General features: G+C 39.2%; 1 long non-coding RNA gene across 1 annotated transcript; it reads right to left on the bottom strand.

Annotated features, from left to right (window-relative positions):
* Positions 1-5,418: 5,418 nt before the first annotated feature.
* Positions 5,419-27,778, bottom strand: LOC106146544. The gene is made up of 2 exons (XR_001231033.1): positions 27,429-27,778; positions 5,419-6,154 (listed from the first exon to the last, which is right to left on the bottom strand). It is a non-coding gene; the product is annotated as an uncharacterized LOC106146544 (long non-coding RNA).
* Positions 27,779-27,802: the final 24 nt, after the last annotated feature.

Raw genomic sequence — 27,802 nt, 5'->3', positions numbered from 1 at the left:
GAGTTGTTTTGTCTAATAGATTACTGAAATTTATGGCTTTATCCTAAGGTGGAACTGACTGAAACTTAGCATACACAGAGTATATACATATTTCTAAATAAGTACGTAAGCAGGCACTGGAAGTTTCCTGGAATACATGTTTTTGCTATATCATGTAACATATAACAAAGTTTTGGTTAACAGTGGACTGAAGATAAGTCAGTGGCCTCATAAGATTACATCACACAGTGACACACAGTGGTCTTAGTTTGTGTAAATATACTCTATGACATTAGTGTGACAGACTTGATTGTGTCAATTTGATTGAGGGCTATGCATGAGATTAGTGGAACGTACTTCTGGGTGTGTCTGGCTGGATCATGGAGACATTACCTTGGGTACTATATCTAGCCCCTCATTCCTTCCTGTGTACTGTTCCCCTGCTCTACTTCCTGGCTGCAATTAACTAAGCATCTCTGCTGCACCCTGCCCTTCTACCATTACATCATTGCTTTGGAGCCAGCCAACCATGGACCAGATCCTCTGATACTGTGAACCAATTGAACCTCTCCTTTTCCTTTAGGTTGTGGATATTGGATTTTGTGTCTCAGTGACAGGAAAACTGACTAATACAGTTGGCACAACAAAATTGCCTAGTAACTCATTTTTCAAAATTTGTCTCCCTTATTATGTATGCCTATACATGGATGGAAGGATAGACAGACAGACAGGTAGGTACATGGTGCCTAATGAGAAAGAAGCATTTCTAGGTGAGCTTTAGATATCTTAATTCATTGTTGGCTTCAAATAACATGTTATATATGTGTCCTAGTCTATTTCCTGTTGCCATGACAGTATACCTGAGATTGAGTTACAAAGAAAAGAGGTTCAAGTCTCTAGCTCGAGGAAGCATACTTCCTCATTTCCTGTTTTTCTTTTCTGTATTTTAGGTGGAAAATATCAGACCTGGTGGCCAGCTATCCCTCTAATCTTCACCCTGCAGATACTCTGCCATATTTCTGGGAGAGCTTGGGATAAACCCCTGGGCACTCAGGGGAGGGCATCAGCTCTGTGTTTCCCTTTGCTTTTGGCTCTGGCTTCTTGAAGCATGGACCAAAGTGTGATACCACTGTAATCCTATTTCAAACCCTGGATGCTGGGACTGTCCCAGCTAGGAGTTTTATGAATTGCCATGCCAGCTAGTGCCATGGTTCTTTAACAAGGGCCAAGTTTTATTGTTGGAAAATTGAGAACTGTGATTGATACAGTAAGAGCTGACAAGAGATTTTCCCCTTTAATTCCTACTAGTGTTTGTTCCAGTATCTGTAGATGTCAATTTCTCTAAGTAAATTAGAAATCATTGGTTAAGGGTGACATCAGTTATGATAGAATTGTGTTGAATCCTTTGGGTCTGGTAAAGAAATCCAATAAGAGGACATTCTTACAGTGGGCTGAAAATTGATTAGACCTCTGTATATAAAGGAGCAATGAAGAAATTCATGTTAATTTTGGGTGTACTGCTCCCACCAGATAAACACAAGGTTAATGAAATATTGTATCAGGGCAATTATTTGTTTGGCAAGGATGAGCCTGATTTGATGGGGTGGGAAGAAAAGTTGTGGGGAGGTGATCCCAACATGAAACCAAAGGTTTATTTTTGAACCATTTGGACTCTGCTATCTAATTAAAGATTAATCCTTTCATTTTGTGGGTAGAGCCAGGAGTAGGTTCAGCTCCTCCTAAGTAGCTAAGGTCATATTCAGAGTCACATCATGTAAGCGAACCTGGATGCCACCTCCTCTTAAACTGCTAGCACAGAGCAAAGTAGAGATTCTGGGTCTCACCAGTACATGATGGGTAGTGAGCAATCCAGAGGGTAGAGACTCATTCTCCAAACCTGCACACACATCTAGGAAGCAAGCAGCCTTCCTCAACAGATCAGGGCAGGCACCTCTCAGCAGCTGCTTTATCTGAGTGCCCACCAGTGTAGGGAGATGGTTGTCATTTCTATTTATAGAATCTTCTTTCTTTAAGAATGCACACACACACACACCACCAGATTTCTCAAAATGCATTGCTACACATCAAAAATGCTCTTCAGATTTTAATAGAGTATTTGCAACTATGTTCAAACAGCTGCCCTATATTCAAGTGAGATGGGTCACCATTCTACTTTAGGCTCACTGACCTGCCGCTCAGGGTAGACTGCAGACCAAGGACAAGGACGACATGTTACAAGGTGGTACTGATTGGGAGAAAAAAACAGATATCCAAAGTTGGAGTCTCATGCCACAATGTGGACTTAATTTGAAAGTTTTTTGAGTTTCTATGGTTCCATGGCCCGATCAAATGAAGGCATACTTTCTCAAGCTGTTGATTCTTCAATTCAACCTAAAAGTGGCATCAGATAGTCAAACCTGATCCACTTCAACTTAAGAGACATAAGGTCACTGTCTAAGTAATTCAGAGCCTTCCATACTATAGTGTACATGGATGCTTAACACCTGGTTTCCTTTTCATGGGGCTTGAAGGAAGTATGGTGGGAGGATATCCTGGGAACCACAGGTTGTTCCCCTGGACCCAAATTTCTCATGAGATCTCAGGTGAGCTGCTTTAAATCCCTGTGCTCACCTTCTGGGTCTGTGAAGACTCAACTCTGCTCTGAAGCTGAATGCAATCTATTTGTACTAGAGGCTAGAAAAATTGTTTAGCATTTCATTTTCAAATCCTATGTCTAGAAATAAATTTTCCAAAGATATCCTTACTGGTCAGTCAATACTTGCATAGAATAATTTCCACAATAATATTCTAGATGATTAGGCATTCCATGCAGACAAGCAGAATTCCTGAGAATTTCACTATATAGCTGGCATTTCTCTCTCTCCCCCTCTCCCTTTCCCTTTTCTCTCCCCCCCTTTTCCCTCTGCCTCTCTCCCCCCTCCCTCCTCCTATTGGGTGCCTTACCACTGAGTTATATCTTCAGCCATTTTTTTTTTTTTTTTTTTTTGGTTTTTCTCTGGTACCAGGAACCGAACTCACGACCTTGCGCTTGCCAGGCAGGCGCTTTGCCGCTAAGCTAAATCCCCAGCCCTTCTTCAGCCATTTTTATATTTTATTTGAGACAGGCTCTCACCAAGTTGTCCAGATGGGGCTGGAATTTGCAGTCCTCCTGCCTCCACCTTCTAAGTAACTGGGATTGCAGGTGTGCACAGCTAGGCCCAGCTGAGAGGAATTTTTCACAAGACTCACTACTTCTTCCCTTTACTCTCAGAACATTAAAATGTGAAGTATGGAGCCCGCCACCGGGCAGCACCTGTGAACCAGAGGCAAGTTTGCCTGCATGAGAGGGAGTCAGTTTGACCCTTCTAACATGCTTTGTTTTGCTCTCTCATAATAATTTTTGGATTTTACAAAAAAGTGGTAGCAAGTAAACTTTTTAAGTTAGTAATCATCGGAGCTTAACACACACATACACATACACATGCACTGTGCAAATATATATGTATACATAAAAGTTATGATAATTTCCATCAGAAGCTAAAGCAGATTATCACTTTCTACTCAAACAGTGCTAAAGCACAGGCCAAATGCATAATGTTTATAAGAAAGAAACTTCAGCATGCTGGGGATATAGCTCAGCAGCACAAGCACCTGCCTGGCAAGTACAAGGTCCTGAGTTTGATTCTCAGTACAAAAAAAAAAAAAAAGAAACTTAGAAAAAATTCTAAAAATGCAATATTCAAATCCAGGCTTTAAACACTTTTCTCAAATGTCTGCCTTGTTCCAAACTCCAGTAAAGCAGCCTCACTTTTACTGGCCTTGTAACTTGAAAAATGATTTTGGCTTAAGTTTCCTAGGAGAGTCTGTCCTGAGCATTCTCCCCACAGTCTCGATACTGCTATGACAGTGTCACATCAAAGAAGGCTGCTCTAATCAAGTCTAGATTTGGAGAACTGAGGATCCCCTTCCCCCAACCTTGCACACTCCAGACAGCTTTCAGGTGCTGAGGGCGGGGTCTAGCCCTCTCGTTTTAGCTTAAGCAAACAAGAGCAGAAATGCCAACTATTTATTTACAACTCCAACATGCCTAAATATGGTGCAATAAAAATATTTTAACCTGTTTTATCACAATAGCTATAATACCAGTCTTCAAGTTTCATTTGGCATCTGCCACAAGCCACATTTATCTTTAATATAAGCTGAATCTTCTCACATGCTTAGGAAATAAAACTATTTTTAACATTTATAATATTATTATTTATCTACTCCCGATATTTATGTAGCTCCTTGTAGGTGCCAGGTACCTTCTTGAGCCCTGAGTACTTAAAAAGCAAAACCTGCAGTGAAAAAGGAACCCTCCTACATTGTTGGTAGGAAAGTAAACTAGAACAGCCATGAGGAAAATCAGTATGGAGAGCCCTCAAAGAACTAAAATTGGAAATTTCATATGGTGCAGCTATTCTCTTTCTAGGCATCATCCCTGAAGAACTAAAGATAGCATATTATAGCTCTACATGCAGACTAGTGCTTATTATAGCAGCACAATTCATAATAGCTAAATTCTGGAATAAGCCTCTATACCTATTGACAGAAGATTTGATAAGGAAAATGTGATACCGATATACAATGGAATACTATTCAGCTATAAAGAAGGACAAATTTGAGACATTTGTAGGAAAGGGATGCACCTTGAAAATATAATGTTGAGAGAAATAAAACAGATACACAAGCTTAAATACCATATATATATATATATATATATATATATATATATATATATATATAGAGAGAGAGAGAGAGAGAGAGAGAGAGAGAGACAGAGTGAGGCAAAACACAAACAAGGCACAATGAAGGATGGGTAGAAGGAGACAAGGGGATAGATTTCTGGCAAATGGGAAGGGATCCAGGAGACCAAGGGTGAGTAAGGGGATCTCAGTAGAATAAAGATATGCCATGTACAGGAACCTAATAACCCCAATGAGTTATATTCCATAAACATGAGCTAAGATTAATAATATCAATAAGAATGAAGATGGAGGAAGGGGATTTAGCAGAGGTGGAAGAGAAGGGGAAAGGGATAAAGAAGAAACAAGCTGTATTACATACAGGTACCTAGTCCCCATGACTGTAGACTGTATATACTGCAGGCATGTACTAATAAAAAATAAATTATATGAACTGTTTCTCAAAAGGAGATACTTTAAAAAATTTAAAAAGACATGTAGATACTGCACTAAAGGTGGCCACAAGACCTACTCTCTCTACTAAATACTTGCTCCACATAGATATTGCTTCTTGTTTCCTTCAGAAATCGATCCTAAAATGTGTATAGGATCCAAGCAATGTGTGAGGTTCTGCCCATCTTTTCTTTCCAGCCTGGGCTACTTTAAAGACATTTCTATTTATGTATGTAAGAAAGGTCAAAATTGAAAACCATGATTCCAGTGTGCAAAAAAGGAAATATTTTCTTTAATTGATCTTATCTTACTCATGAGCTCTAAAATGATTCATTTTTGTCAACTGAAAAGTGACAAATTCTTTTAACACATCATGCAAAAAAGAGTTAGCTTGATAGGCCGGAGACTGCTATCTTTAGACAGACCTACTTGCAAGTTTGGCCCTGATCTAGAGTCTGGAAATTTGGATTTGAGGAGGGTTCTCAGCATTCCCAGAGATGATAAGAAAGCCTTCCTGTGCCTGAACTGCTCATGTAGACAATATGTGAACACATGCTCTCCTCCCCGGGGTCTGGAATTAGGCAGAAGTACCTGTGTGACCAGGCTTTGAGCAAAAGGGCCCAAGTATTCATGAACTTCCCTGGTGGGAAACTCTTCAGAACTGTGGTCATAACTTGCTGCTGGAGGAATGAAGTGAATCCTGGGTAATTCCAGTGGGAAAGGATCCTTGGAAGCTTTTGCTGGGTTTCCCAGGATTGTGCTCCCTGTGTCTTTCTCCTTGGCTCCCTGTGCTGGGTAGCCTTTTGCTGCATCAAATCTTTGTTGTCTCTCGGATGATATTCTGAATCCTGTGACTCCTAGAGAATCAGTAAGCATGCAGGTGGTCCTGGAGCTCCAGACATGCACATTCAGTATCTCTCAAGTGTCAAGCGCTTGTCTAGGAGCTGAGGATATAGCAGTTAGCCAAATAAAAGTCCCTGCCATGTGGACTTCATGTTCTATGGGGAAAGAAGGGAGAGGAACGAGACAGTTATTACAAAACAAACAAGTAACTGCTATAATGTTCCTGGTAAGAAGTGCTATGGAGAAATATAAAGTAGAAAGGGGTGCATGAGTTGTTGGGTCTATGGCTAACAATTTTTTTTTTTTTTTGAGACAGGGTCTTGTTGTGAAGTTCAGGCTGGCTTTGAACTCACAATGCTACTGCCTCAGACTCCTAACTGCTGGGATTGCAGGTGTGCAGCATCTCTCCAGGCTTAAGGGCTTGGCATTTTATATAGGGGAGTCTCTGAGAAAAATCTGGAGGAAATGAGGAAAGAGCCATGGGGTTATCTGGGGACAGAACTTTCTAAGCAGGGAACAGCTGGAGCAAAAGTCCTGAGGTGCTCTCACGTCCAACTCAGGAAGAGCAAAGAGATCTGCCCTGTGGCAGCCGGGCAGTGAGCAACAGGAAACGGGGCAGGAGGTGAGGTCTGAGAATGCGGATCAGTAAGCCACTGCCGGTGACTTTTATTCTGAGTGAGACGGAAGTCACTAGAGACTTACCGCAGCAGAGTGCCATTAAAAGATTTGCTCTTTCAAACATTACTGGCTCTTTATGGAAAACACACTATAGAGGTACAAAAACAGAACAAGGAAGGACAGGGAGGTGGTTGTAACGACCCGGGATTTGCGTATGGATTCGATGTGGGGTGCATGACAAAGAGAGGAATCAATGATTCCAAGTTGATGAAGTTGTTGTTTACTGAGCCGGGGAAACTGAGGTAGGAGCAGGTTTGCAGGGGGAATAGAGAATTCAGTGTTGGGATGTGTTAAGTTTGAGATACCTAATAGTCTAGTGAAGAGGTATGATTGATATTTCCATTTTGTCCGTGAGGGAAGTGAGGCACGGAGAGATTAACGGGTCTGCTTAGAGCTGCACATCTGAGCAGGTTATCCAGAGTCTGGTTTCAGGGCGACCTCCTGACCCTCCACAGCACAGAGCTCCCAATCCCCAGAGCTCCAATGACTTTTGAGGTGCAATAATAAATGTACTTAATAGAAATATATAAACAATCTTGAAAATGTTAACAATATAATAAATAAGAAATATTATTTATTATTGTTAGTAACATACTGCTGTTTCTCAGCTTTTGCTTGGCTACTAAGTAACCTGTAAAGCCCAGTTTTCACCAAGCAGTTGCCTATCAAGAATAGAAGATCTAGTCAGACAGTGCCATTTAACTCTGTTGTCCAGCCTGTAATTAATGAGTGATAATCTTACAATAAATGGAGCTGAGGAAAGAAAAAAGAGAAAAGATATTACTTTAAAATGTAGGAAGGCCCTCAGACTTTGAGAATACATATACAAAATTTATTCCATGCAGTGTTGTTCATGACTGCCAAATATGAGAAATATCCTAAATACCTGAATAAGAGAGTAGTTAAACAAACTATGAGATGTCCACAGAATGGAAAATTATGTAGCTGTAAAACAAGCACGGAGCAGACTTCTATGACTGGATAATGATTTCCAGAATACACTGGTTAGAATTTTTAAGAAGCAGAGTGCAAAATGATGATGCTATTTCTCATTGAAGAAAAAAAGGAAATAGTGTATGTGTGAATTTGTTTATTTCTATAAAGAGGGATGCAGGAAAGATACACCAAGAATGAAAAATAGAGGTGACCTACTAGAACAGGGTGGAAGAGGTGAGGGAATAGTGTCACTTTTCTGTACGTATCTTTTTACATAGTTTAACATCTGAGCCACATAAATGTTTTATATAACCCCCAAGTAATAATAGCAATGAAATAGCAATGAAACTGGGAAAAACCTAAGATGGTAAGCATCCAGAAACAAATACATTGAGTTGCATTTCAGATGAATAACCATCCACACCATGAGGAGGTGGGAGAGAGCCAACTCAAGTAACTTTTAAATGCAGCACATATTTCAATTAAATATTGTCACACTAAAGATAAGAACTCTAAAACAAAAGCTGAACTGTAGTTAATATTTGCTTTTCTAGTGGGATGGCTGGCCTTCTGAAACAACTTTCAGTGAATTCTAGGGCTTAGCCTCAAATGATAACACGTGGCAGGTTTGTCACTATCAGAAACGAAAATTACAAACCAGGTGTGGTGGCGCATGCCTGTAATCACAGCTCTTGGGAGGCCAGCCTGGGCTACATAGTGAGTTCAAAGCCAACCTCAACTACATAGCGAGACCCTGTCTCAAAAGAAGACAAAAAAAGAAAGAAAGAAATAGGAGTTACAGATATGGAAAGGGGAAATCACAGAATGACCCTGTGATGCTGTCCTGGGATTGGAAGTATCACTATAAATTCCTGGCTTTTAGATTGATACATGGATAGACACATGGATAGATATAGGTGGGTGGGTGGCTGGTTGGATGCATGACATTAATAGATTAAAGCATGGCATTGTCATGACTAGTCTATGTTGCTTAGACTCTTTTCAGGACTGAAGAATTTGTTCCAAAAATGCTACAACGCTGTCACAAAACAGCTCTCAGCCCTCTTTGGAATTGCCTCAGCTGAAGAGAGCCACCCTGCCCAGTTTATGAACCCTTCATGGGGCAGCTTGTTTCCAGTGATTGATCTATTCAGGGGCATCAAGGCCTGACTCCTCACACAAACTCGGAATAACTCTCAAGGACCAGGCATCACCAGCGCTCCTGAAGGTTCAGCTGAAGCTTTTGTGGAGCCTGCATCAGAGTCCATTTTTCCTTTGGCCCAATCCTGCTTTCTCTGGGAGTTGGTTCCCATAAGAGTTTATCCCTACAGCACTCCAAAATTAACTTTCTGCTTACTAAGGTCTATCTCAGATTTTGATGGCCAGGGAAAGCTACCTGTAAAACACACACACACACACACACACACACACACACACATCCTGGCTCTATCTGCTGAAAGAGCCTAAAGCAGTGGCATTCTAGGAACAGTGGGTGCTTCTAGTTCCCAAATATTAATTTCTAAATAATATTTTCCACTAAAAGGAACAGTGGCTCCTTGAAGAAATAACTGTCTGGAAAGATAAAATAAAAGTTGGGCTTGAAACATCTGGAACCAGAAAGTAAAAAAATATTTAAAGACGGACGGGAACATGTCAAAAGAATATAGGAAATAACTTGAAGAGTTCTCACTGGCTAAATCTGGTACCGTTTGAACATCAAAATAAAGGATAGTAATAAGTTATAACTCACTGAATAAAATAGGAGTCCATGAGTCTATATTGTTACAACTAAGACAATGAAATAAAAAATATAAAAATATGTGAAGGAAAAGCTCTTTGCTGTAGTACAGTACCAGTAAGTAAATGTAGAAGAAATGATGGAATGAGGGATTCACGATTTGACAAACATAATGGAAATAACTGACCTGGGCAAGAATTATCAGTGGCTGCTGAATTATTGGGCAAGAGTTTGGTGAGGAGTAAGATATCTACATAATCTCAAAGTATCTCCCCACAAAGTACTTATTGTTACAAAGGGGAAAATAACAGGTTTGTAGCAGGGAAAGAACATAGCCACTACCTTAAATAAGTGATCGAAGTTAACATCTCCAGCAGTGTGATAAATTGTCATCCTGTCTGGTACAACACACTGGGGACACATCATCTCCCTGCTCAGAATTCATGCCCTCAGTCTAATATACAGAGACATTAGACACACTCAAGAGACACTCTACAAAATAATTGGCTTTTACTTATCAAATACCAAGGTCATCGAAGACAAAGGCACTAATCCAGACTAAATCTGACCAAGACATTTGGCAATGTTTAAGCCTAGAATGAACTGTGGAACAAATTTTTTTCTTCCTCCATTTTGTCTTATTTTTGGCATAAAGGACTTTACTAGAACAGCTGAGAAAGTTTAAATAAGGTCTGTTGATCAGATAATAATATTTTATATTGTACATTTCCTGTTTTAATAAGTTTTACTGTGGTTATTTTAAGAGATTGCCTTTGTTGCTAGAAAATACACATTGAAGTATTTAGAGATGAGATGAAATCATGTCTGCAATGTACTCAAATGGTATAGAAAAATATCACACACACAGTACACAAAAAGGATAATAAAGGTGTTAAAATGTGGACCATTGGAGAATCTGGATGAAGGGCATAAAAATAACCTGTCTAAGGATCTCTTTGTGCCATTTTTGCAACTTTCTGCATACCTAAATCATTTCAAAGTAAATAAATCTTTAACTGACAGAGGCAATTTGTTTTATTGAGGTTTAAAAAAACAGAATAGACCAGGTTAACTAATTTTTAGTGTACAGCTAAATAATGGTAAGTATGTTTGCAACAAATATCTGGAACTTTTTATCTTACAAAACTGAAACTCTGTACTTATTAAATATAACCCCCCATTCCTCCCACCAGCTCCTGATAACCAGCATTCTACTTTCTATAATTTGCCTATTGGATACCTCATATAAGTAGAATCATACCACTTTTGTGACAAAATTTTCCTTCTTTATATATATATATATATATATATATATATATGGAGAGAGAGAGAGAGAGATACAGAGACAGAGGGAGACAGAGAACAAAACATGTATACACACTTCAGGAGAAGAAAAACTTGTATAAATATTTTAATACTAAATTTATCAAGACATCATGAGATTAATACAAGGTACCTTTGGCCTCTACAATTACAAGAAGTGCCCAAAGTGGTGGCCATTAGCTTCCAGACATTTATTAATATGGTAAACTGCTGCTTGGGGAAACTTGGTCACTGAGATTGCTGCACATGCATTTTCAATTTCTTTTCTAAGGGCCAGGAGTGTAGTGGGTTTTCTGCCCTATATGACAGCCTATATGGTTCCCTATATGAGGATAAAAGCATTTGTTGAAAAGCATCATACTACCTTTTGTTTTCTTGAAATTTATATAGACATTTTCCTTCTCTGTTCATCTATAGAGAGACATCTGGGCACTGCTCGCTTGCCTTCAAAAGTGAAGATATGCATTATCGGGGAAAAACAAAGTGCGTGAGACAAAATAAAAGTTTGGGATCTGTGTTCACTAACACGATAAATTTAAGCAAGCTACATCAGAAAAATCAGTATGCTGTATCAAGTTTTCAGTATTTTGTGGTTATACATAAATATCATTTAGTATATATGCCTCATACACTGTGGTATATCAAAAATATTTTAAAATATTATAATTAGAAAGTAGAAGATAGATATACCAAATGGTTAGAACTAAAGGTGACTAGTTATAATTTTGAATTGATATGTTTCTTTGATATTATTGTAATTTGTATTTTACGTTGTCTATTTTTAGAGAATTTTTACTGTAATATGGCAAAGAAAACACAAAGGTATTTTAATATACATTCCCATGGAATCAGTGTATAATATTTTATTATTGTTTTATCTTTTTAATTTATTGTTTTATAACAATAATTTATTTAAAAGAGAGAAAGAAATATCACTGAAAGAAATATACAGTGATTATTCAAAGAGTTTTATGTGGTTGTTACAATTTCAATTCAATACAGTCTATGTTTTAAATTCATTTTGTAAACATCTAAATCTGCTGTATCTGGAGGCTGCCTCAGTAATTTTTTTAAATTGACAGTGATTGCATTAACTTGGAAGACAGTAGCTTTAGTAAGACATCAAGGTTACTGATGTCACTTTATATTTTGTATTTTGTACAATGAGAATTCACTTCTATGCTCTTTTTCTCTGAAACATATTGTAAGATGTTTCATGAGAAAACATCAAACCAAGGGAAAAATAAAAAACATTCTACAAGATAACTGACCATCAAGGTCATAAAAATTAGGAATGCCTAAAAACTTTCACAGGTAGGGGGAAAATAAGGATACATGACAACAGTGTTAGTCAACTTTCCATTGCTGTAAAAAAAACTGAGACAACAAACTTAAAAACAGGAAAGGTTTATTTGGCTTAAAGTTTGGGAAGTTTTAGTCCAATGTTGGTAGATCCCATTACCTTTTGGCCTGTGGCAAGGCTGAACATCATAGTGGGAGCATGTGCTGGAGGAAACTCCCCACTTTATGGCCAGAAGCAAAAAGAAGAAGAAAGGAGCCAGGTCCCAAAATACTCTTCAAGGACACACCCCAATGACCTAACTTCCTCCCACTAGGCTCCACCTCCTAAAGGTTCCATTGGGAACCTACAGGTTCCCAATGATATCACAGGCTGGGGACCAAACTTAAAAATATGGGCCTTTGAGGGACATTTACCCAAACCATAGCAATGCCTAAATGTAATGGGATATTCTGGAGGGCACCCTGGAGGAGAAAAACATGTGTAGAAAAACTGGTAAAACCCAAACAATAATATGTATTTCAAAAGAATAACACAGAGCTAAGTGTCATTCTCATTTGTTGACTCAAAATATATATACATATATAATACATATTAATACATATGTGTATATATATAGCACATATTTAATATATATGTGTATATTTTTTCATTAGTAGTCACATTCTCAATATCAGTTTCTATATTTTGACAGGTCTTTTAAGGTGTCAGAAAGGCAAAATAGGTAAAGGGTATAAAATTTACAAATGGTACTAAATTTACAAATTATTCTAAAATAAAAAGGTCATTTTAATCATGACTCTATTAATACAAGTCTATTCATAAGATTGCTAAAGTATAACTTGCTTGGAAGTTGAACACTGTTATAGTTTGTATTTAGATGTTCCCCCAAAGCCTTATGTGGTCATGTGTGGGGAGTTTCAAAAGTGGCTCAATTAGGGTGTGTGAATGTGGGTTAAGGGTGTGATACTTGGATTAAGGATGTGGATAATGGAACCCCCATTCTGGATATGGGTGGGACCAATCAATAGGCTTGTAGCCTGGATGGACTATAAAGGGACAGAAAAAAGGCAAGCTTAGTGCTTCTGCTTGCTGCTGTTTCGCTGCCTTCCTAACTGCCACACCATGGACTGTTTCTCCCTTGCCATGCTGCACTGCCTTGGAGCCAGCAGACTATGGACTAAAGCCTCTACAAACTGTAAGTTAAAGAAAAACCTTTCCTCCTTTAATTTGTTGGTGTCAGCTATTTTGTCCCAGCAATAAGAAAAGTAAGACAAACACTTATTCAAAAGGTATTTAATATCTCCTTATTGTGTGTCAGTCTGTAAAATAAATTTTTAAACAATAAGAACTCAATGCTGATGGTCTAGATGGTGCCCCACTTTGTACTTTCAAGACCAAAGGAAAATAAATTTAGAAAGCTGTGATTCAATGTAGAGAAAAAACAGATAGTGAAACTACAGATATAAAATAAGAATCAGCAATTATTCCATTCAAATGTGACATTTTGAAGAATATTAACTAACTATTAAGAAGTTGGATTGATGACCTAGAAAATAACCCCTGATTTAGGGGGAAGAAAAGCCGTGCTATTAAATTCTTTTTCATGAAGATAGAAGAAAGTAGCCTTTTTAAAAGTACATATGACAATCACAAAGATGTAATGCTTCACGTCTCACCTGTGTAACTTTAACTAGTATGTCAGTACACCCTTTTGAAATCTCGTATAATGTACCACTTAAGTCATAATCAGGAAGGTAGAGGCTAAGAAAGAATGGTATATATCCTTTTAATAAAATATAGGATATGCTAAGAGAAGAAAATTCCAGGACTGGTATGATTTTAAGAAATATATTATTCAAAACTCTGCTTTAATCTTAAATTAATCTTTTAATGCTTAAAATCAGTATTGCTAGCTCAAAGAAATCGTTTGGCAGAGCCAATTTTGCTAATACTTCAGGGTTCCTTTTTGGGGGAGGGTTTAAGATAAAACTGTAGCTAAGCCCAATAATAATTAGGTAATATGACAGTTTAGTGACTTTTTAGTAGTTATAGAGTAAAACAAAATGCCATGCAGGAAGAGCTGTAATTTAAATCTTCTGTCTGCACTTGGTCAACTCCAGTTCTCTAAATTAAGTTATAGCCTTTGCTCATGATCTACACATGCTCCCTTGCTGTTCAGCTACTAAATCACCTGTTAGGATTACATGAGTGGCCAGGACTCTGCTGCATATGTGGTCTTATGGTAGATAGTTGTCTTAGTTACTTTTCTCTTGTTATTGAGACAAAATACCTGACACCAAAGTTAATGGAAGAAAGGTTTATTTAGCTCACACTTTGTAGCAGTTTCAGTCCATAATTGGCTGGCTGTAAGGCAGAGTGGCACATGACAGAGAGGCAACAGTTCATCCCAGCAGAAAAAAGCAAAAGCAATAGAGAAAAGAGGAAGCTTCTTTCTGTCTTATATTTTATCAGTCTACTGGGATTAGGGCAGTATCAATCCAATCAATGGACTGATTCAGCAATCACCCACCTTTAATCCCAGCACCCTTATCTCAGCACTGCCCTATAAATCAATCACACACTCTATATTCAGCTACCTCTGAAAAAACCCCATTTAAAACTGCATGAGGCTTTGAGGGGAACATCTAAACACAAACCATAACACAGGTGCTACCAGGTCTACCAAGGGCTGGAGGTTTGTTTGGCACAGATGTACCCTGGTCATCACAAAAATAAATCAAGTTCAATGACAACAAAAATTCTGACCCAAGTTGAAGAATTCCTCATATATTCAGTCTTTTTAAATGACAGGAAAAATTATATATTTAAGATCAGTCAAATTAAACTCAAACTATAATTAACAATTATAGTTTGAGGTTTGGACTTTTTTTCTACGTTTTTTGCTTTTCTTGCAGTACTGAGGAATGAACATAGGGTCTTGCATACTCTACTACTGAGCCATATCTCCAGCCCTTTTTCGGCTTTATTTTGAGACAGAATGTTACATTGCCCAGACTGGACTCAAACGTGCAGTTCTCCTGCTTCAGCCTATGAAGTAGCTGGGATTACAGGCATGTGCCACAAGGTTGGCTATAATAATTATAATTTTGATAGTGATATTTCAAAATGTATACACTTGCCAAAAATAGCTTTAGTCATGTCAAGTTAATACCACTAAAGATGAACCCATTAGAGGCAGAGTCTTAGGTACTAGTGGAAAATTTCAAAAATGATTTTGTAGATAGTCTAACTGCCCCCTTTTGCTAATTGAGGAAACTGGGATGTAAGGAGTTCTAACAGTAAGCAATACTTATACTATATTTGCATGTATTTAGACTTTCTGGGGTAAAAGGATTCTGCATAATTTCATTTAATCCTCACCAAAATCAAACAAGCACATAAACTCCTCAAAGATCAGGAAAATAAGTCATACATAAATCACATAGTAGGCAACAGAGTCAGGCCTTGGATTCTTTAACTACAGGAACAAGGAATGTGGCTTATTTTCTGGAAGACTGTATATATGACATGACTTTATTTAAAAATCTTAAGTCTCATTTCATTTAACTAGAATTGACACAAGAAGCTCCTGCCTCCCCCTTTTTTTCTGTAACTGCCCCTCCCTTCTCAGTTCCTTGTGCTCCCCCTTGGTCGCTTAAGGATGTATGGGGTACCTTGTCTCAGTGTCCCCTGCCACCCCTAAGGTTACTTCATGGCAGCACTCCAGGCCACTCCAATAGGACTTGCAATTCAGTCATCAGTTGGTGCATCTCCTGCTGACATAGATGATGTTGCACCTCTCTGAAGAGGTTTGGAAATTGTATCTAACGTTGCAAAGGTCAGGGAGGGATCTAGACCCATTATTAACATCCCCAGTGTCCCAAACCCTATTAATCTGTGACTAACACTGCTAGCTCTCCTAAAGATTCCTTAGTTTTGGTGTCATCACTGCTGCCATGGCAGCTGAAACTGTCCTGGGTGTCCTGCACTCACACACCAGAAGGTATCTACACCAACTGTAGCGGGCTCGAATTTGAACTAAGCAATAGGATTGAATTTAGAACAGTCAGTAGGCTCAGATAAAAAAGCTGATGTTTAAGTTAATTTGGCCCAATCAGGAAGCTCAAATCCGAACCAGTCATAGAGCTACACCTGCTATATGCAGTATTCCTCTGGCACTTCTGAGCTGGTCTAGGAGAGATGTTTCTACTGAACTTCCTGTGCAGTAACACAGTTTTTGTTCAAATAGGGCCTTGTTCTGGTGGCCCTATAAATAGACAAACTGGTATCTTTTAAAAAGTTATAAGCACTAGAGTCTGTGAGCTCTGAAGAGCTCCAGATACCAGCCCTGAAGAAGATCAGCAATCAGCAGAGTTGGCCAGCTGACAGCACTGGGCATTATCAGACCTGTTAGCGGAGCTGCACTTTGTTGATTCATGATTTCTATCTGAAACTAGCAAAGGAACCTTCAGCTGACTGGTGACAGAATACTGTTAATTGAAAATCCTATTAACTCAAAACTCAGTTTCCTCCAAACACCAAAATGAAAGAGTGAGATGAAGACAGCTATGCTAACCACTATACCACCAACGCCTCTGTAAGAGGGAGATGGAAAACCTGCAGTTTACCTGCTTAGCATTAGGGAGCATCTAGAGATGTGCGGTGTTCTGGGGCAATCCCCCTCTGGCGCAGAAGTCAGTGCTGTGTACACCCTCTCTAGGGAACAGGCCAGAAGCTAGCTGGGATGAAACTGTGGGAAGACTTGGGATTGGAGCATTGGTTGGGGAAAAAGCTGGGGATTTGCTGGGAAGAAGAATGAACCCCAACACAAAGCTACCCAAACTCTCCTAGAAAGTGCAACAGTGGGAAACACTTCCCAGCTTACTAATTGAGACCAGTGTTATCATAAACCATAAACACTGGAAGAAAAGTAAACCATAACAGTATCATAAGCATAGATGCAAAAATCCTTAATGTAATACTAGAAAACCAATAGAGCAATACAGAAAAGGAAAATAGGTCTGTTTGCATTTGCTTTAAATATTCATTTTTGGTTTGGAGGGTTTTTTTGTCTTTTTCTTTTTGAGACAGAGTTTCACTATGCAGTTCAGATTGGCCTTGAACTCTCTTTGTAGCCTAGGCTGACCTCAAACTTGCAGCAATCCTCCTGCCTCAGTTTCCCAAGTACCGGGATTACAGGTGTGTGCCACCACACCCATCTTAAATATTCATTTTTAATGGAGTTTTTTTTTTGTAATTTTTTTCAGGCATCAAAACTCCTATTCCCATCCTATATAATGCATGTAATTCTTCTTTGTGCTTCTTTTAAGGGCCCCTGATACTTCCATGGTAGTGACACTAAAAAGCAGATAGGACCTCATTTTTCTATATGACTCTCAAAAGAATACACATACTGAGCTTAACATTGAATTATCCATTATGTTATATACTTTAATCATCTAGCTTACAGAAATAGAAAATTAAGTATTTCTTCCATTGTACATTGAGGAAAATATATCCGTTTCACATTTTGATCATAGTTTCATGTAACTCATTTATATAACAACCCAGTGTGTACAAAGGATAGGGCTTACTCCATTTTACAGCTAAGAAAATTGGGCCTCAGACTGTGAGCCAGCCCTGATGTATCTTGTAATGTCAACATTAACATCCACAGGTGTGCGCTCTCCTAGTCTGTTGAGCTGAAGGTTGGCAACTTTCACTGATCAAGTTTCCATTGGTCTTATCACAGCGGAACAAAAAATCTTGGAGGCTGTAAACAAAAGACCTACTGTATAATTTAGCTCATAAGCATTTAGGGAGAACTCTGTTTTTTTCCTTTCCTTGAGAACTATTTCAAGCATTGCCATATCAAAATAAAAATTTGATTTTAGAAAGACATCTTCTGCATGAAAATGTCGTTGGCATGATGCAGCTTGTTTGAGTTAAATTTGTTCCTTCCTGTTTGTTTGAAACTCTGTGCTAGTGTTAACACGAAGAACTTTAAGAAAAGTTCTACCTAGTATTTGCCTGGGGCATCGAGATGGTATTATTATATACAGTTAAGTAGGGCTCAAAGAATTTATAGGTAATTAGAATGTACATTGTTCTGAAAAACAAGAAGCACGGATTTAGTAGAATTTAAAGAAACCCAGAACTCCTTAATGCTTTTCCAGTAACCTACTTGCCCAAATAAAAATACCTGGTAAACATTACTTGGGGAAATAACCTGAATCGTTAATTAGTAACTTAAATTGATAGAGTGGGTAGAATAACATGAATATTTATCCTTTGAAATGTGGCTAATGGAGTTTCAGTCTGTTCATACTGGAGTTCCATATCAAAGTTTAATTTTAAATGTTAATATTTCAAGTAAGCCTAAGGAAATGCAATACTTGAATTTTTTGGTTTGTTTTTTAAGATGAGGCTTCGCTGTGTTGCCCAAGCTAACCTCACACTCCTAGGCTCAAGCAATTTCTGCCTCAGCTTCCCAGGTAGTTGTGACTATTGCAGCTAGCTTTGGAATATGTAAATGTATTTTTTCTTTGGCGCTGGGTTTCAAACTTGGGGCCTCACACATGCTAGGCAAGTGTACCACTAAGCTATGTCTCTGCTTTCAAGTATTATTTTGAGGTGCTAAAAGCAATGACTATTTGTATTAGTCAGCTTTCCTATTGCCAGATATAGTACACAAGGCCACGCCTCCATCCCCAACCAAACACACCCGGAAACATGCTCTACTAATCTGTTCTGTGTTTCTTAACCCAGTGAAGTTGGTGTATCAGGATTAACGGTTATACCACTCACTAGAGTTCTAAAATAGATAAAAGCAGGTGGCTCTTTTTTCTTTCATTTGCTTTATTTTTATTTTTTATTTTTTTAAATTTTTTTCCCGGTACCGGGAATCGAACTCATCACCTTCTGCTTGCCAGGCAGGCACTGTGCCGCTGAGCTAAATCCCCAGCCCTGCTTCCTTTGCTTTTAAATGGCTCTCAATCAAAATAATCACAGTCCCTGTTTTGGTGTGTTTCTTTGTAGGTTATTGTCACATATAGATTTGGTGTGTATTTTACATTCTTGGAATATGCTGGTGGTGGTTAAAAGCTGAATCAAAGAAGTGTGATTCTAAAGGCTCTGCCAGCTCACCTGGCACTTTTGGCAGACCCTGTCTAGCCTCTGTGGTCTTCTTAGGTGGTTTTGGGTGGTCGCTAAGCCTCCTCTGCTGCTTGCCCGAAAAGCAAGCTTGCTTGTAGGTGAAATGTGGGAAAATGCTGAGAGTACTTTGAGGTAAGCACATAAGAGCAGGACTGGGCTGAGGCAGTTGAAAATACCTACACAGGACTTGCCTGTTTTGTATGTACCCACTTTTTCTTGCTGCTTAGTCAGTGTGACACTTTATTTCCCCTGCTACAATAGGAAGGTGGGCTGAAAACTAGAGTACTGGGCTGGGGATTTAGCTCAGCGGCAAAGTGCCTGCCTGGCAAGCGCAAGGTCGTGAGTTCGGTTCCTGGTACCGGAGAAAAACCAAAAAAAAAAAAAAAAAAAAACTAGAGTACTCACGCAACTGTGTCATCAGCCAACCAATATAAAGTAGGCAGCAGGCTGGAGGAGCTGAAGAGTGCCCGCAGAGAACAGCGGGTGGTGAGTGGCGGTCTTCTTTCCTAGTTTGATTTCCTTTAGTGACAGTATCCACTGAGGATCTGTATAGTTTTGAAAAACCCGTGCCTTGAAGGTTAGGCCAGTGAGGAGCGGCCAACCCTTAACAAAGCTGACTTTCCACCCTTCTAATTGGAATTTTATGAGAAGGGAAAGTGTGCAGCAATTAAAGGCACGCATCTCTAGCTCTTCTTCCTATGATACTCAAGTATGGCTCCCAGTCCGAAGGGTTCATTTGTGTCCATTGATTTAGACCTTGCCCAGAACACAGTAAGAACATGCAAGGGAGATAAAAAAGAAGGCCTGGCTTTTAATAGTGTTTTACTTGTCTTGGAATGCTTGTGTTACTCAATGCTGTCTTTTTGTTTTTACCTCAAAAATGATTATTCTCTCATTGGGAGATATTCCTCAAGATCTGTAGTCATCAAAATGCCGAGGTCATCAAAGACAAAGGAAAGATTAGTGGATTGTTCCAGATTTAGGGATGATAAAGGGACCGGACAACTGAACATAGCACACAGTCTGGGGGGGGTTTTCTTTTGCAATAGAAGATGTAAGTGCAATGACTGGAGAAGCATGAATAAGGTCTGGATATTAGAGGACAGTGTTACATCTGTGTCAATTTCCTGATTATGATAATTATAATGTAATTCATGAAAAGAATGCACTTACTTTTGGATATTTGGACTAATACTTATCTCTGAAGTATTTAGAGTCAAAGGTATGCAATTTTCCATGGAACAGTTCAGAAAAAAATGCGTAAAAAAGGTAAAGTTAACATGATAAAACTTTCATATTGAAGACGCTGGTATGAAACTATTGGGAAATTCTTTGTACTCTTCTTTTCTGAAGTCTAAAATCATCCTAAACAGTTAATGATAGCTTTTAAAGCTTAGATATGTATATTACATGAATATTATGAGGCATGATGGTAAATAATATGGAAAGTTTTGATTATTGATAATATGCTTGGCTTTTAATGACACATACCAGATTCTACTGGCAAAAAAAAAAATTACTTTTATAAGGAACCATCTAATCTGACAATATAGATATCACCCAATGCAGCAAATCCTGTCAGTCATCCTCCAGCAAGCATTGTCCCCTAAGACAACTGAATTGTCCCTGAGAGAACTGATTTAAACAGCAGGACATCCAATAGAAGATAATGGCCTACACAGAGGTGAGCAATTTAAAGGAATAATATCATTTTATCACTGTACATTTTATTTGCCAAGTGTTTGCCTGTGTTATCTCTTTTTATATTTTGTATGTTTGTGCCATTTTAGAACTGCAGTTTTTCAAGTAAACAATTCACAGCTTAATGAGATTTTTAAAAAATGTATTTGGAGCTGGCTAAAAACATCTACAATCTGAAAAAGATACCTTATTGACTAAACTGGAGATTAAAGGGGAGAAGAGGATTTTATTATTCTCAAAGTGTCTAGAAATATGAGTACTGTTTATTCTTAATTATCATAATTCCTGAAATCCAAGACCTGTCTTACAGAATATGTCTGTGAAAAATCTAAGTATCTTTTAGTCCTACAAAGAGTGATATTTGTCCTAATCTTTTATAGTATGGCTAATTATAACTTTGCATCACAAGTGCTCCCATCTCACTTAAGCGCCAAGATAAAGAGATTGGGTGTTGTCTTTCTTGCTTCTCTCAGTGGCCAGATTTTGAGGAAATGGTGAACAAAGATTTTCAAGGGTAATAGAGGGGTTAGGGATGTAGCTCAGTGGTAGACCACTTGCCTAGTTTAATCCTTAGCACAGCAAAACAAAAACCAAACAAAAAGGTAGAAAAAAATAATGACCATTGAGACAATTTTTAAATTATTTGTGTGTTTAACTTTCTGGGACTTAATCTTCACACTATGAAGAAAGTAAGCTCAGTCAGGTCATTTCTGACAAGGATTATACTTCAGATGGTGTTAGTCTCCACACTAGCCCTTATCTGCAAGATCATCTCTTTCTACCTGAACACACCAATCTCGGAACTCCTCAAGGGCACTGGCGCTGTCATTTTCTCTTCCAGGTAGGCTGTGCTCTCAGATATTCACCTGTGGGACTCTGTCACCTCCCTCACCTGCTCTGAACCTTGCTTCTGTAACTTTTTCTCTGTGAGTTTCCATGGCCACTTTGCTCAAAGTGGCAAGTCTCACCTGATCCCCATCCCCACTTTGCTTTCCCTGTAGCGCTTACCCAGTTTTCTTGTTTATTATCCATTTCCCATAGGAGATATGTTTCATGAGGATGATTTTGTTCTCCGCTCCATCAACAGAACCAGTAACACTACTGTACCTCCACACTATTTGTTAAATGAATACATGAAGCAATTAATGAGTTAAGACTAAAGACTCATAGCAATGAATATAACAATCATAGCAGCAATGAGAAAATTCATGCACTGTCTACTGCCAAGATGGTCAGATTTAAGTATTTTGCTTACTTAGTTGTTTGGCTTTACTGTTAGTGTGAATCAATCAAAGAATATGTTCAAACTTCACAATAGCATATTCAACAGAAGAGACCTCAGCCAATATTCACATAAGCATATGCTAGAGTTTACTTTAGTTAATAAGCTATTATGGTGGTTTGAAAAATGTGAACTGAAACATCAGTTGTAAGGTATTAATAGTTTCCTTGCCAAGGTCAACAGTAATGGATATATAATTGAACTTGTCTTTATATAGAAAATGTTTTAGGATGTAAAGTGTATTGGACATACACGAAATTGGTGCCTTCCTGAACAAAGTAAAAACCAGATCTTGTAAGGTGGGAGATAAACATTAATGAGTTTGGGAAGCTGGACTTCTCACCCTTCTCCAGGGTTATTCCCTTGGAATGACTTTATAACCCTGGTACTGGCTTCAGACAGTTTCTCCTCAAGTGAGGTCCTGAGGCCTCTCTTACTTGACTCTATGCAGAGCTAAGACAGGACTAGGCTATTAGGCCAAGTCTTAATTAATGACTAAGAGATTTCTAAGGACAGCTACACAAAAACTAGGCAGGGTACAGGAAGATCTTGTCTAGTTTGTGGCTGTCCATCTGTCACGAGCTTTATGCCACCACCAAGGAGCCATGCTTAGGCTCTGGTTCCCATGTAAGTCTAGACATGGAGAACAGGATTGCCTGCTTTTGCCAATCTGTCAGATGCCTATAACTCCCACCTAATCATTACTATGTTCTTGATCTCTGGAAATAGAAATGTCTGTTTTGGAGGAAAACAGAGATCCAAGATCCAGATCCATAATTTGCAAGTAGGGCAGAACCAGGCTGCCTCTCTTCACCCTGGGATCTGATTCTCTCCTGTCCAAAATTGTCCAAGAATTCTGGACCAGGTGAGAGAAGAAGGCATAGCAGAGAGAAAGAAAAGTAGCAGATAAAGGGTGCTGGACATGAAGAGTCAGTGAGACATTGCTAGGGACAAAGTAGACATTGTTTTGAAATCATCTTCAAATAGTTACAATTTCAGAAAAGACATCAAATGTACAACATTGACTAACAACCATGGGATAAGGATTACTTACCAAGTAATATACATTACGCAAGTGTCAGTGGTAATAAATAAGCTGGGCAGAGATGGTGCAACTGAAGTTTAGTGAGAAGTTGCAAAGTGCTCATTCCAAAGTGCTCACAGCTTTTGCTATCTTGTTTATCTTGCTGATTCTAAAGCTAGTCTTATGCAGCTGACTTCACTTTCTTTATTCTTGTAGCATTTCTAACAGTTGTCACTTTTTCTCTGGAAAGTTGGTACTCTGATATGTGCCACTGGTGCTGGGAATGACCACCCTCCTGAGTTGTTTGTCACATCCACTCACAGAATGCAGTGAGTTGGCCCCTCTATCCTTGTAGAAAGGCATGTTCAGGCATGAGGGGCAGGAAAAGTGTCACAACAGACCAGCTGATTAGAACACCTACCAGTTAGGGACCCTCATGCAGGCTGGAAGTCTGTTCTCCCAGCTGCAGCCCCAGCATCATCCAGTCTCCTTGGAAATCAGAACAATGGGTGAACTCCATTGTGGGTGGATCAGCACATATATACGTCACCAAATTTGATAAGCAACTCCAAAAGCTAACTACTGACCATTTCCACAAGTAAAAGATATCTGCTATAGTTTGGAAATGACTTCTTCCTAAAATTTTCATGTGCTGGGAACTAGTCTCCAGTGTGACAGTGGTTCTTTAAGTGGATCTAGATTAGTTCTCATAAAAATGGGCTGTCATAAGTGAGTTTGGCTGTCTCAGTTTACCCTCTTAGGCTAAGTACCCCTCCTGCACATGTCCTATTCCCTTTCACTTCACAGAGTTGTGATCAGCCAGAAATCCCTCACCAGGACACAGGTGCCATGCAGTTTAGATCCTGTAGTCACTAGAACACTGAGCCAATTAAATCTCTTTACTTGGTAAGTTACTCAGGCTCAAATATTCTGTTATAGTAACACAGAACAGACTGAGGCAATATCAAAACACTGTTTTTGAACAAAATGTGCCAAGTTGGAAATGATCTCCCAGTTCTGAGCATCTCTCAACTAAACAATACATGCCAAACAAGTAAGAATGTCATGAAATGTGAACTTTCAGGGCATTTGACTAGTGTGAAGGAAAACAAATGGACGAAAAGTTAGTATTGTAAAGAAGAAAAGAACTGAGAAAAGTACTAGCTGGAATTGTTTTTTGATGGTCATTCTTTCTAGTTATAATTTTCCTAATATTCATAATGTTAAGTTTAGTGTTATGCAACACCATACCCCAAGTCTCTCTTGCTTTCTTGATATACTTCCAGAAATTAATGTTCACACTTGATTATATCACAAATCAATATTTTGGGAACAGTGTATGCAAAGTGCAACACTGAAACATCAATACTAAATAAAAGTCTTGATAAAATGGCCAGAACTTCATTTTTTCCTTTGTACGTTTCTTTTTCAAGTAATCTGCCATGAACATATAACTACTCTCATGACTAGAAAAGTCATTTAAACAGCCAGCTAATTAACACAGTACCATTTTCGATCTCCTAGTTTTTAATATGGGCATTGTCTATTCTTCCTTTGTTCCTTCTTTTCCCCTTTAAAGAGCTGGTTGGGGAAATGAGATGTGCTGCTATCATGGTAGGCCAGGGTCAAATTAAATTACTTTTGAATTTCATAAGGCTAATATTTCAAATTAGAAATTTCAGCTCACTCAACACATTCAAACACACTTGTGCTTGATGAAGCGTTACTTATGTGAATAATTAGCTTGAATAATGTGTGGAAGCAAGAGGACAATTTTTTAGGCATCGCTAAATGTTCTTCCCTTGGTACTTCTGCAAATGAACGCTGAGAGGTAGGGGAGGGTGTGGCAGGTGAGAAAGATTGTTCCTCTGTCCTGTGATCCAGCACAGGCTGTCTGCAGTGGCACATGCAACATTAAAAGTGGACTGAGCAGAAACGGGTACCCAGCCATCCAGAGCAGACCAAGTGCTCAGCCAGAAGAGTCTGCAGCCAGGTGACTATCACAGCACATCTTACAAATACTACCTAGTTCTCAGTCTTGCAATCTAGTATATGAGACACAGAGAAAACCTGTGGTGCTTGGGTGTGTGAACAGCCAGAACTCCACTGAGTTAACCAACTCAACCACTCAGTTATGGTTTCTATTCTAAAAAATCTACCATAATACAGGCAATCTCTTTACTACCTACTTCATTGCAATGCTATCTTTAAAAGATGATAGCTAGCTGAGTGCAAAAGCAAGCCGACAGCAGCAACACCATCATCTCTCTAGCTTTAGTTACAACTCAATCCAATACACTTTCCCACCTCCAGTCCCGGATGTTCAGAGTCTCTTATTTTGGAGTTAGACCCAGCTGGGGCTTGAAACTGGCACCAGACGTTCTGTAGCATTAGCAGATGGTGGAATCCTCCAGGAAGTAATTCTACTGTGGGTTTTCTATTCCCTAACCAAGTCTTTTAACCATAATGTGCTTTCTCACGGCTCACTTAGCCTTCCCCTTCCTTTAATCAGTCTCTTCCCTCTCAGCTCAGGGAAGACTATATCAGACAGACAGACAGACAGAGATCGTAATTTCATCTATCCCCTGCACACTAGTAGAATGCAGCATTCCTGTGAGATGCCAGAATTTTTTTCCCCTCCCCAGTGTCCTTTTCCTGAGCTTTGGTTTAAGAATCCTTCTTGTCGAGTGTGGTAGTGCACACCTGTAATCCCAGCACTTGGAAGGCTGAGGCAGGAGGATCTTGAGTTTGAGGCCAACCTAGGCTATACAGTGACCTCAAGGCTAGCCTGTACTACATAGTGAGACCTTGTCTCAAAAAACAAACCTCTTTTTTTTTCAATCTTACCTGCCAATTCTTAATTTCAAGACGATTGGAATCTTTACTAATCATCCTTTAGCAGGCACATGATGGGTTTGGATTAGGAATATTTCCATTGGTCTTAACTTTCCAGCTATTTTATACATGATTATTTAAAATAAAAAATATATAATAAATGTAAATTAAAAACCTGTTAGACATTCCCTGTGCTTCTGCAAACTTTTTTGGCTGTTTAAATTTTTAAAAAATAATAAACATGGAAATATTCCTGCAAAAAGAGAAAAAAAAATCCCTACCAAAACCAAAAGTGGAAGTTATCTTTAAAACCGTTACTCTGCAAAATGGGAATTTGCCTTGGTTTTTGCTTGTTTTGTTTCTGTTTATTCTTGGGCTCGCAGTACTTCCCCTCTCTACTCAGATGCCTGGTCCCCACTAGTCTGTGAGCTCTCAAAAATCTGTCCCCTAACTTCCCTTGCGCTTGAGTTAGCTAGCTTTGGTTTCTTTCAAAGGAAAAATATTAACCAACCCAATGGACCTCCATATCGGTTCTTCTCTTGTACTTGCAATTTCTAAAGATTAAATGGAGATAACAATCATCCAAATGTTATCTCCCAGATAAATTTTCCAGATTAGTAAAGTGGAAGTAAGGAAATGAGGAAGAGCTACAGAGGCAATCAGAGAATTTCAGCAGCATTAAAGCTGTGATGTGTATTCATAAGCTGTGAAGAAACATGGGCACTTGCACGTGTCTGCAACATTGAGGGTCAGGACTTTGACAGAACAATTTTTCCTAGGGCTTGGAAGATCCCTTTAATGAAGGGATCCAGCCTTGTAACTTCTGCCCTGATATCTTCCTAACTTCATGAGACATAAAGTCCACTGGGACCGAGATGCTTGGGGAAAGAGGTAGGGACAGAGGTCAGCAGCCCAAGGACAGAGCTGACTTTATAGTTCGTCTTAGATATTCTTGTATCTAAGGGGCACTCGAGTGCTCTTATGAGCACCTATACATTTGATGTGCTTCACAGCAACTCCACGTGAAGGCAAACAGGAATCTGTTCTCCATTTTACTGCTGGCAACACTGAACTTTAGAGAGATGAAGTTTTCCTGGGGTCCAAGGCTGAAAGCCACACAACCTGGCTTATAAAGAAACGCAAAGGGTAGGAAAACTACTTCACTGACCCAAGGGACAAGCAGTACATGAGCAAGGAGTTGCAGAGCTTTATCAATAGCTCTGTGGCAGTCATCCACCTCTGGGGTCCTAGGACGAGCTCCTTACCTTTAAAATGCGGGATAATACCTGGTTGTCTGAGGGAAACGTCAGGCAGGGAACCAGGTGTCAGTGAATCTTTAATGATGAAGAAGGGACAGAGAGGGGCGGGTGCTCTGGAAGGCGTTTTGCTGCAACAGACCCAATACACAGAAGCGCCTGCAAAGGGTTAATATAAGGCGCTCCAGACCTACCTACCTGGCTGATTGGTCAACCGCAAAAACTTTTATACTTTACGCGGGTTTTGGTGTTTCAACGGTAAAATAAAAATCAGGAAGAAGTCGGCCTTCCAGAAACAACCCGCTGTAGCCAATCCGAGTGGAAAATAGTTTTCTTTAGGATCTGGGTTGCTCCGATTCCTTTCGGCTTGCAGAACCGAAGCGCGTTATTAGAGTGAAAAATAGCGGCAGCTTGGAAACGTTCGTCATCAACTCCAGCACCATAGACAGGCATCCGCCCGCAGCCGCGGGCAACGGCTCCCTCGGAGCAGCGTCGCCCAGCGGGCAGAGGCGGCGGCGTGTTCAGGGCCGCCCTCCTTCCGCAGCTCCGGTGGCCGGGGGAACTCTGCGGGC

This window comes from Chinchilla lanigera, unplaced genomic scaffold, assembly GCF_000276665.1.
Source record: "Chinchilla lanigera isolate Chin_1 unplaced genomic scaffold, ChiLan1.0 scaffold00082, whole genome shotgun sequence".
Taxonomy (NCBI): Eukaryota; Metazoa; Chordata; class Mammalia; order Rodentia; family Chinchillidae; genus Chinchilla; species Chinchilla lanigera.
Note: the sequence above shows the minus strand (reverse complement) of the source record. Positions and strands in the feature narration are given on the sequence as shown.